Raw genomic sequence first — 10015 nt, 5'->3', positions numbered from 1 at the left:
TGAATGTTGTCCTTCGGATGCAGGTGTTCGGGTTGCAAGAGGTTAACCTTTGAAGAGGTGATGAAAGGCAGATTTTTTAACTTAGGAAGGGATGACCAATCGCCTTTTGAACTTTCATTTACGTGTACAACAGGGTGACGTCCGAGTATTTCTTAATGTTAACGACCCCGATGGAATTATAATCAAGGCAATCAACTTATTAAATTGAAAAATGTATGTCGCGGCACAGACATTCTGGTTCCACACCGAAGTTGTCCAAACTCTTTGATGTCTGAGATCATGGAATCCTCTACCGCCAAGGCATTCCCGACCTATCACCTCCACTTGACTCCTCAGGCCTCGCCAAGCTCCACACAGATGCTCCTTTCTCGTCAATATTCGTGGTCATTTCTCTATTGTTTCTTCTTAATTTCCGTGTTGAGTTTGACCAATGGTATTGATGGATGTCCAGCGCAGCTGACTCGTTCCAATTCAGCCGAGTAGCACTCTGGGCCATAAAAACGGGAATACGGGTAAATCCAATGTTTCAAACGTTCTGGCTTGACTAAGCCTGTATCTGCCCAAATGGCACCAAAGACCCTTTGAACAATTTATTGCCTCTATCTAACTTTTTGTAAAATGACAACAGGTTGTTATGATCAAAGCGAAACAGCTACCTCTGACCAAAACTCTCTTTCGAGTTAGCGAAAAGAGACACACTTTTGATTCATTTTGTTCAGGATTTGTATAGCATGTGAAATCCGAGCATCTAAAATTCTTTCGTCCTCATATATCATTTCAGGTCAAAAAGTTGTCTAATAAACAAATTTACCGAAAAGAATAGATACCATATTGCAGTAACTACCCCGACTTGCCTTTAGCCAGAGGAAGTCAAAGAATATTTTATCAATTTGAAATTGGCCGCAAAGCAGCGTCTTTCCGAAGTTAAATGGTGTGGTCAGTTGAACTGGAGAACGATATTTGCACAAGTTATGAGGATGGACAGTCATGGCAGTGATGGTGCATCCCTAGAAGCAGATAAATAAAGGAATGTCGATGTTTCTGCCATGCCAAGGTGAGAAGATGGCAACGGATTGGTGCGGATATTTGACCGGACATTGAAAACTGGTGCTTTGCCAGTCATCGCCAGGAGGAGACAAACAAGGGAAGGCATAACATTATGTTAGTGTGTGGAAACATGTACAGCTTCGAATCATGACCATTACATAATTATGGATGTACACAAGGTGCATGCCGTCGAAGATGTAAGCAGAACGCCGATTCCATGAGAGAAAATAGATTGGAAATGTTCTCTTAACACAATCTGAAGCCTTTGGCAACTGCATGGACAAGTGCATAGCATTCGTGTTGCAGGATATAGGGGACTAAGCAACCGTTTGATCGTGTCCTCTTTGTGAAGCTGCCGTGCAAATTGTTGATTTTGTCGAAAAAACGCTAAGAAGATGAGGACTAGATGAAAAAAATTCCCCTGTACCACCTGGCCGCTACTCCTTCCTACAGTACCCTTACCCATGGCTTATCATCGGTTAACAGGCTCCACCTCGCAATCGTCATGGGTTAACAGGCCCTGCACCACCTTGGTCGGGTATGCTGGGAGCCATTCCTCTCCCCTCACTCTCCCCACCCGCAGATAGCACCAATGCAGTCACGGGTTAAGCAAACACCGTCCACTTCATCGTATTCTTCCAATGTTTACCGACCTTACATTCTCTATTTGTCCAACTCTGAGACGAGTTTGACTTTTTATGCGGCAGAGGACTTGGATGTAGCGATGTCTCATATGCTACCGGTGCTGTGTTACAATATTGTGGCAGTTGCAGAAATATAATATTCAGGAATAATGTCTTTGTCTCTCTCATTGCCTGAGCCAATATTTGAACATTTGCGGTTGCTCCTTCCGTTGACTATATCTTCTCGCTGGAGTCACGGATTTCAGGAATCTATTAGTGGTACGGATGTTAGAGTTTCGACATGTGTTGTTCGAAAGTTTTAAATCTAGTTGTGGATGAACATTAGAATGGTATACACCTCTTATCAAGAAGTAGGTCTAAATGAGAGAAGCGTAGCTATGGGAAAATCTAAAATTTGTGCAGGAGACAACAGAAGCTATCCTGTATCTTTCAAAGTGTTTCACCCACAGCATAAATAGCTATAGTCCTACAGCATCCGACCATGAAATTCATGACACCGAACAGACAAATAACCTTTCTTACAAACGTAAATAAGTCTGCAGCTCTAACTATTGAAACCTGACCCCGAATCTAAATTCATATGAAGAGCCATGCAATGTTGAAATCTTCCGATCAGCAGCCAGTTCACCATCTCATTTGTTCGAGTTTCTATACGGACTCGAAGTCCTCAGTATCTGTTGTGCTGGTAATGACCTCCTCGTGATAATGGTGGTCCCTATGAGCCATTCAAGAGGCAGAGCCTTTCACAATGCCTTGATAGAGTCTTAGACCAAATAATGGGTCTTTAGCCCTGATTTTCTGGACATTTTCGACACTTAACCTGACAATGGCGGGCGTCTTTCATCTCTTCGCATCGTTGAGATTCTATTTTGAAATCTTGACAAATGATATGTCAGTGTGAAGGGTTGCTATTGTTGAAGGCGTGTCTTTGGACGCTGCTTCATTCGGCCATAGTGAGAAGCAGAGCGGTGGGGAAGTATATGACGTCATTTGTTGTTTTTGTAAATTGCAGTGGCGACGTAGCATGGACTGCAGTGTCGTTGGTTCGAATATGTTTTGGCATTGATTGAAAACTCTCCTTAGATTCTTTATCTTAAGACACTCTTAGAATTCCAGCACTCATAGGTTAGATAAGTGACAGGTGCGCGTCCTGTTTTTAGGTTGCTGGGAACGGAAGACGAATTCATTTCGATGCAACTGATGCTGTTGCATTGCAAAAGCTGCTGCGGCATATCAGAACGGAAGATACGGACACGCGCCCGACTAAGGTCGCTTTTCCCTCGTACATTGTAGCGCCTCCTAGTGATTAAAGAGTGGTTGAGAGCATAATTTCACATTGAACACAGTCGCCGTTTCGAAATAAGGCAATTCTGCAAGAATATCATTGTCGTCAACTGGAATTCGATTCACTGTCACTGCCTCCATCGCCTGACCCCTCAAACCACTTAATCAACGAGCACAGATGCCATCATTCTCTGAACGAGGCAGAAAACATGGCCGCCAATAGCCCGGATGACAGCTCGCCGTCAATTGGTGAAATTTGATCGGACTCCCTCTGAAGTAGCATTGTCACCAGACGACACGCATCTGCACGGACGCTCAAGTTCAATGCGAGGGCTATTTTAGTGGAACAATGTAAAAGCTATAATTACAACCTCGTCCCTGGCGATACTGAAATGAAACTGGACCATTGTTACGCGATGATAAAGCGAAGTGATGAGAGTTATTACTAGCTATTGATATTTTGAAATATTTTGTCCGAGGGTGAGGTTTGATAATTGGGTTTGGGCGTTAAGGATTTCTGGAGATGAGAACTTTAACGCTTTAGCGCTTCTCAGGTAAACAATTAGAGAGAAGTTATTTTAGCAGGTTCCTCCATACAATGAGAATTGCGCCGTCTATCATTATTTGATGACATTATACTTTTGGGGGTGGTTGTGACACAACATTGACCTCATGGGTTGACAAGCTTCCTTCTTTACCCAAACATCAAATTTCATCATCAAATGATATGTCGACGATTGTGGTGAAGATTTTTAGTATGCTATAATCAGTAATCAAAGTATAACCAGACTTCTCCGACAATGGGTGATATGAATAAAGACTAGCAAATGCTTTTATCTAAATCTCCATGTACATTTACACTAGGCCTTCCTGTACAAAACCGGAGTAAAAGCATTTGCTAGTCTTTATTCATATCACCCAATGTCTCATTCTTGACCAAAAGTTGATCACCATTACGAAGAGACATTTGAGAGAAGAAGTTATCTATGTAGATTGACTACCACTCGTTGTTGATAACAAGGGATTATTCAACAGGAGGATATCAGCTGCTGATGTGTCGGCTTGGGGGGGGGGGGGGGGGGGGCCCTTGCATACAGGCTCAGCTACTCAAATGGTCATCGAAGAGTTGTGACTTGTCAAATGTAACAGTCATCTGCCTGATGGATGTGAAGAATCAAACCAGGCAAAATTGCAAGGAAAGAAATCTACAGCCATCGTTTGAGGCAGAATGGGTTAAGAACCCACCGGAGTAATACAATTATCATCCCCCAGGCTGGGTTGTCCATGGGGATCGGCTTAGAGTTAAACAATGAGACATAATAAGCGGGTAAAATCAGGTATTGTGGTCACGTCACCTTTCTGCGATGTTTGAGGTGATTTTTGAAATCATTTTGACAGCAGAACATTTGAAATGATTCGCTGATATTTTATAATTTAGTGGATTAGGAGAATTTATGACGCTTAGCTGAATTTGTACCCGTTATTGTTGCCTATGATGACAGATTAACTAATAAAAAGTGTTTCATAAGGCAATTGATAAGCGGGTAAGAATTTAGTGAAATTGTTCTAAAATGTGCTCCAGTTTTTTTGGTTACCATTAGCATTTTTTTATGTCGAAGACCAATAATATCATAAAACAAATAATAAATTATGGCCAGTGCGCGACCCAAAGTTCGTGGTATAATTGACGACACTCTATTTAGGCTGAACCAACCGGCCAAATGTGAAATGATGTTGTCTATGAAATCAAAATCACTTTCAGACCCAATAACTAGTGTAACTAGTGTGACTAGATGGTCTTTCCTACTTCCAAAGCAAAATCCATCAAATCATTTTCAAGAATATCGCAAACATGACCAGTTCTCGTCTCCTTTTTGAGGTGTTCCCGCCCAGCAAACATCAAGCCTGGGCATCCTATCGTTGGGACGATTTCGAAATGCAACTTCTACAATAGGCCTACATTCACACTGAGCTGATTTCTTCGGTTGCTTTCAATGTAAAATCAATCAAAAATCTCGTGAACAATGCCAACTTCTCATTTCTTTTGAGATGTCCCTAACACGTCACTCCCCGTTATCCCATTGTTTTGCCTAATGCGATTGCTAATGCAGTTTACTAGCGGTCAGTTAAGCCGATTACCACCGAATCATGCCGAGTGATTTCATCAATAATCCTGTCAAAAAATGGGATCCGATACATTTTTGGCATAATAAGGAAATGTGAGATTTTTCTGTGGTTATTGTTAATAGTTTTTGTCATTTCATTATGACTGTGTGTGATTGGTGTGACCTTAGCATAGGGGTGGCGGATTAGGATGGTTTTCGCACAAGACTCGTAATTAGAAAAGTCATGAGTGTAACAGAGAAACAGTGATGGTTCATTTGTTATTGTTGCAGACAGGGTATAGGGTAGCTCATCTAAATCCTCATAACCTTATTCATTTTATGTAAAATTGTACTCATTTCTCATAACATTCAGCGAAATTACGACTTAAAAACCACTTTTACGACAGGTTTGTCGTAAGACCCCACCTGCTTCCTGTAGGTGGTTTAGTGTTATTTTAGAAGATTTCCGTGGGAATCCTTTCTTAGAACGAAGAACGCCAGATTTCTCGATCTACGTAGTTTTGATACCTCAATATTCAGGGACGATAGCATTTTTTACTTCAAAGTGAATGTTCGCTAGCAAAATGCGGCTATTTACCAACATTCACTTTACAAAAAGTTGAAATAGTCAGTCTGCACAAAAAAATATTGTAAAGCATCTGGTAATAATTGACAGATGCCATCTTCTTGGAAATGTTTCTTCGGTCACCCCGTTACAAATAAAGGTCGAGAGCAATTGTTTTGAAATTTATCATAATTCCCGACAAGCCATTCGCGGCAGCCTCGTATTGATTCTTGCAGACGACAACTCCCGCCATCTGCTCGTGACATTTTTTCCGTCAGATTGTGTCTATTTTTTTCTGTCATCTCTAACCGCATCAATAGAGACTCCTTGTCCAATCCTCGATCAGGGTTTTAGCTTAAGTGATTTGACGTGTAGGGACCATCTCATGTTGAACAGGGGAGCGTCGAGGAGATTCCTGGGTGACCGGGAGTTTCGATTTTCCCTGACTACCTCCGGATAGCAGTCTAGATGACAAGCTCTCGTGATCACAGCTTTTGACTGGGCCCTAAAGGCGGACGATTTTTTTAATCGGTGCGTTGATGATGCAAAAATGTATTGGAGAGAGGCCTGTCTTTAACTGGACTAGAATTTCTGAATCTGTGACGGTTAGGATGCTACAAAAAGGGCTAGTGCAGCATTTTTGACTATTCTGACGGTTTCCTTCAATGATTGGGGTCGCGGCTAAAAATCGATTTACACGTTTCCCCTTTCCCCCTTGAAAATTCAATCTTTTGCTGTCTATTGTGTAGAAACACTGAAATAAGCGGAACAATCACAGATGTTACACGGTCAATTCATTTAACCGATGTGTCTAAGGAAACCAGGGAACCTCAATCAAGCCCAGAGAGTCTCAAAGACCTGTCAACTTTCAGTCTTGTTTTTTTTCACATCGCACTCAGATGACTCCTAGCTGTCGTCTGCTTCTAAGCATCATTCAGATTAATCATCGCTCGATTCCCGATCAATGATACATTTATGATTTCTCCATGAAATATTGAACAGAATGGGACTCCTCATTGTAACATTCTCAACGCATTAGTCAGGCCACAACTTGTGTGATATTAACCCCGGATAGCAACGATTCTAAATGACATTGATGATTATAGAGCAGTGAAGTGCGTAGACATATTTCTGTAGATGGGTTGGTTTGGTCCCCCCCCTCAAGCCCCGTTAAGAAGACTAGTACCGGGAAGGCGAATGAATTGATCTACATTTTGTCTCGATGTCACAAGTTCGACACAATTTTATCGTTGCGTACGGTAGTATTGTTAAGAAGCCAGGAAGAGACTATCCATTACTTTACCCGACCTCAAACCGCAACGGGAATGTTGATCTTATCATAAGCCCTTTTTGAGGCAGTATCTGTCGCAGATGATGATAAGCATTGTTTCGATTAAGGCAGAAAGAAAAGGATTTGGAATTGGTCTTAAACGGTACATTTCAAGTACATTTGTATATGTACTATGTATTCACACACGTTGGATTTTTTGCATCAATTATTTAATAATCGTTATGCCACCTGCAGCACAAATCTGAAAGAATGGTCCTTAACATGTCTGGGCAAGATCCAGATTTTACTTTGGGATGGGTAAATACAAAACAAAACCTGTCAAGGGGATTGGCGTGACGTCTGTTGAAGTAATGCAAAATGCATGTAAAGATTGCAGAAACGTATGTCCAGGCTCAAGGACAGGTGTTCGAGACCAGAAAGATGACATCATCCCGTAGATGCAATCTTCTGGAACACCGAAACATCATTTAGCACGAGATCGAGTTGATTTTTGCATTTAGTATTTTTTTACAGAATTATTGTGACAATATAATATCGGCTTTCCTTTCTTTCGAAGAACACAAAATGATGTCAGGTAGAAAATCAACAAAATGAGATGGCTGCACGCATCAAACTCGTTTCCAGGGCCATTTGACACCTCACTGCATGTATAATACGTTGCATCACGCTAATCATTTATCACTGGAACGAGGTTTGTGCGCATGGCGTGAGCGACATCCAGGTGGCCGCCATTTTGCAGGACAAAGACAATCCAATGATTCATAGCATAGTTTCGTATTCACGCGGTCTCGCTAACGATTTCCCATACTGGCTGCCTCTTACTTCTTAATCGTTGTACCAATTTCCGAGTTTCCCTGCTTGGGTGGACATTTTCTCGCACCAGAGTGAGCCGAGCGCGATACCTTTTTACATCATTTCAGGACGCCGGCACATGTTCTTTTCAAATTAATCAGACGTTTTTTTCTGTTTTGTTTTTTCCGTATTCAATAAACGTCGATGCGTGATTAAAACGAAAAGAAGGCACTTTTTAACTTATATACATGTTATAACAAGCCTGCTCTAAAAAGTACACGCTATGAGACAACGCAGAAGATTTTGCCAGCAGAAGTCTCGAGCAGAAGATAGAAGCAGAAGAAATCGAAGAGAAGAAGAAAGAACTGGCTGATGTGATATTCTTTTTCTTTAATTAACAAATTGATATTTGGAGACGGCGCTAAAATACATTTGTCAATCGCAAAATACAAACATTTTAAAGGCTACATTACGACTGTTTATCTTCGACTCACAAGTATTATTTGGAATCTCTGCACAATGAAGCACATTCTATGAATACTTTTTTCTTTGTATCAGCGATACTTGTTACCTAGATTGGAACCAGATCTAATCACTGGATGGGAGGATTAAATGATTTCATAGGTCATGCCCGCCATATTGAACTTCTCTCCCGACCCAACCAATCGTCGTGCCTCGTTTTTTGTCTGGAATACGGACGAAGCGAACGTGGTTTGAAATGGCTGGCATGACCATTCTACTCACTTCATCATGCCGTCTAGTGAGTTGATCGGGTACTAATCTAATAGTTACCAGCATACAATTGAGTTGAAGGATACCCCAAACATGTGATATAGCACTAGAAGAGTTTGCAAAAAGAGATAAATTCGATTGGTTTCCTATTGAAAGGCTTTATCCCTGCCCTAGGCCAAGCCAAGCAATAGAGTTTCATCCTTCATAACAATTTCAAATCGCCAATAGTTCAAGAAACCGCTATTGTCTATTTCACAATAAGTTTGCCAAATCTGAAGTATACTCTCTGCATACTAATACACTATCGAATCCGGCAAAGTTTGGGAAATCAATTGACATTGCTTTCCAATAGCCGGCAGCCATCTTGGTATTGGAAAAACCCAAACTGTCAGATCTGTCAATATAAATTGTGGAGCGGCACGGTAGCCGGGTATCCGAGTCTCTTATTGGCTAATCCCTGTCACCACCACTTTTCCTAATCGCAGTTTTTATTTCATGAAGCTTTTGAATGGAGGAGATGTACATCAATGCACTGGTCACATACATCAACTGGGGTGCAGTGGAACCTTACCAATATAGTGGTTGTTTCACGCTAAGTTTTGATGATCCACGTGCATCTGTATTGCGTTGTGCATTATATAATAGAGGTCAATGATATCCTACCAAGTTAGATTGAAATCATTGTATCAGAATGCCTGTCATTCAATGAAACTAATGGTAGATAAAAGCCGATATTAGTTCCCCGTCAGATTCCTATTGCTCGTCGATTGATTGGAAGAGCCATGTCCCTAGGCTGCCCCATCGATCGTGTCACACCCCGAGTGCTACCTTCGGGCGGAGTGTGTTGTTCCGTCGAATCTTATTCGTTTATCCATCGATCAGTTTCTAAGATCGTAACCTCGTCCCCTCAGGCAGGTGATGCAGTATTTCATACACCATTATCACTGTACTAACACTCCTGGGAAGAGGATGTCAACGTTGATAACCAATTCTTCACAGGATCACTGAATGTTGTTGGTTCGACTGTTTGTAGAGTCACCGTCTAAGTCCCCCTCCTAAGCTTTGTTCGTTTACACTCTTCAAATACAAAAGTAGCTGTAACTTGGAGCTCCTTCATGTGCAAACCACAAATTCTGACGATTATGAGGAACAACTTTGCCACTGACAAGAACAGGTTAAGGACATTCAGATGCAACCAACCGGTGTCTGATTCGATTTTCTGTTGGAAAAGATAAGTATCGTACTCAGCTACACAGTCGTGTTGCGTGTGTCAGTCGGGAGGGACAACAATCGCCACAAAAGCCTCATCATTTTTCAACAGCTTTCCCTTCCGTTGATTGAGAGCCACCAGCGATATCTCGACCCTCTTATGTCCAGGAAAATTGAAATCTACCTTAATTGGTCGATAATTTGGTTCTGATCAATTTCATATCAGAATGCAATATAGGGTCGGTTGCGAAAATGGAATGAAGAATTCGTCAGGAGGAATCCTGCTCTGTTTAACGGATGACATGACTCCTTCGTGAATCCGATAGGTTTTATGTTACAAAATCAC

The sequence above is a fragment of the Lineus longissimus genome, chromosome 15 (assembly GCF_910592395.1).
Source record: "Lineus longissimus chromosome 15, tnLinLong1.2, whole genome shotgun sequence".
Taxonomy (NCBI): domain Eukaryota; kingdom Metazoa; phylum Nemertea; class Pilidiophora; order Heteronemertea; family Lineidae; genus Lineus; species Lineus longissimus.
This window is presented reverse-complemented; position numbering follows the sequence as displayed.